Genomic DNA, 2,500 nt, shown 5'->3' with positions numbered 1-2,500 from the left:
CTTGGTACGTATATATCTACACAGGATGCTCGTCTCTCTCTCTCTCTCTCTCTCTCTCTCTCTCTCTCTCTCTCTCTCTCTCTCTCTCTCTCTCGAATTAAAAAAAAAATATTCAGCAAGACTAATAACCACAAATTGGCGGTCACTGGCTTTCCCATTTAGCGCTCTCTTACAAACTTACTTCGCCTGATTTCTCTGTATCAGATCAATGGAGGTTTGCCCAATTAACTTCCGGTAATTTACTTAACTCTCCCGCTCCCCCACCCCCCTCCCCCCTAACCCCCCACCCCCGCCCCCTTCTTCAAGACCCCATCTTCCTGAAGGCGGTTTTCTGTATGGAGTCTCAGGTTTACTGGAGTCAGCAGCGCGTACATAGATCGTCTGACTCATTTTCAGATAGAGTGGGAATTGGTTTAGGAATTTCAAGTGGGAATTGATTTAATTATTTCAACAGTAGGACTTGGTTTAGGAATTTCAAAAGGGGGACTTGCTCTAGGAATTTCAAGTGGGAATTGATTTAATTATTTCAAAAGTAGGACTTGGTTTAGGAATTTCAAAAGTGGGACTTGCTTTAGGAATTTCAAGTGGGAATTGACTTAATTATTTCAACAGTAGGACTTGGTTTAGGAATTTCAAAAGGGGGACTTGCTTTAGGAATTTCAAGTGGGAATTGATTTAATTATTTCAAAAGTAGGACTTGGTTTAGGAATGTCAAAAGTGGGACTTGGATTAGGAATTTCAAGTGTGGATTGGTATAGGAATTTAAAAAGTGGGAATTTGTTCAGGAATTTCAATAGTGGAACTTGCTTTAGGAATTTCCAGTGGGAACTGGCTTAGAAATTTCAAGTGGAAACTGGTTCAGGAATGTCAAATGTGGGAATTGTTTTAGGTGTTTCAAAGTGACAACTGGTTGGAATTGGTTTAGGAATTTTAAGTGTGAATTGGTTTAGGAATGTCAAAATTGGGAATTGGCTTAGGAATGTCAAGTGGGAATTGGTTTAGGAATGTCAAGTGGGAACTGGCTTAGAAATTTCAAGTGGGAATTGGTTTAGGAATGTCAAAAGTGGGAATTGGTTTAGGAATGTCAAAGGTGGAAATTGTTTTAGGTATTTCAAAAGTGATAACTGGTTGGAATTGGTTTAGGAATTTCAAGTGTGAATTGGTTTAGGAATTTCAAAATTGGGACTTGGTTTAGGAATGTCAAGTGGGAATTGGTTTAGGAATTTCAAAAGTGAGACTTGGTTTAGCAATTCCAAAAGTGGGAATTGGTTTAAGAATGTCAAAAGTGAGACAAACAGCAATTGTCTAATAGGAAAAATAATTATAATAATAATAAATCTAAAAGACACAATACTTCTAGAGCCTGAAAAAAAATTACAACGAAAATAATAATAATAATAATGTAATAATAATAATAATAATAATAATAATAATACTAATAATAATTAATAAATATACCAGCTCGACAATGGCCTGTGTAAAGAAAACCTTCCTCAAAAAAATATCTAAAAGTGTCTCAAAAAACCGTCTGATCTAACAAAAAAAAAAAAAACAAAAAAAAAAAAAACAAAAAAAAAAAAACCCACTCCTTGAGGAAATATATCCCGGGCCACATATTCGACGAGGGCGAAGGATATGAGCTCCGAAATAGGATGTTTGAGGCAGGAATTTACGTGGAAATTCAATAAAGAGACGACGCCTGTGCAGGCCTCTTCCAATCTCCGCCTCTTTCAACGGGAAAACCGCCGATACATACTTATATATATATATATATATATATATATATATATATATATATATATATATATATATATATATATATTTTTATATATATATATATGCTTATATTTATATGTAACACATCAAGGGTGTCGATCGCTAGGGAGTACCACACGGAGAGAGAGAGAGAGAGAGAGGAGAGAGAGAGAGAGAGAGAGAGAGAGAGAGAGGTCTCGTTACCAGTGAGGGTACTAAAATTTGAAAATGTCAGAATAGTTCAGGCAAATAATTATCCAAACTGAAGTAAATGAGCTCTAGATGAATTATTTGGAATATGAAATTCTCAAAGTTTCAGAGACTTATAAGCAAAAATATTGTCTTGAGTCCAAGTAGTATAGATAATTGCATCTAAGGAATAAATTTTACGTATTTAAAAATAAAAATAATTAGTTTTACCAATCACAGAGCATATAACAGAGTTTCCGTTTTTCCATTTTGTCTTCCGAACAAACAACATAAACAAACAGATCACAGAGCATATCAGAGAGTTTCCATTTGTCCTTCTTTCCTTCTAAACAAACAACATAAACAAACCGATTACAGAGCGTATCAGACCATTTCCATTTTTCCTTCTAAACAAACAACATAAACAAACCGATCACAGAGCATATCAGACAATTTCCATCTTTCCTTCCAAACAAACATGACAAACAATCCGATCACAAAGCATATTAGAGAGAGAGAGAGAGAGAGAGAGAGAGAGAGAGAGAGAGAGAGAGAG

This window comes from Macrobrachium nipponense, chromosome 42 (genome assembly GCF_015104395.2).
Source record: "Macrobrachium nipponense isolate FS-2020 chromosome 42, ASM1510439v2, whole genome shotgun sequence".
NCBI classification, from domain to species: Eukaryota; Metazoa; Arthropoda; class Malacostraca; order Decapoda; family Palaemonidae; genus Macrobrachium; species Macrobrachium nipponense.
This window is presented reverse-complemented; position numbering follows the sequence as displayed.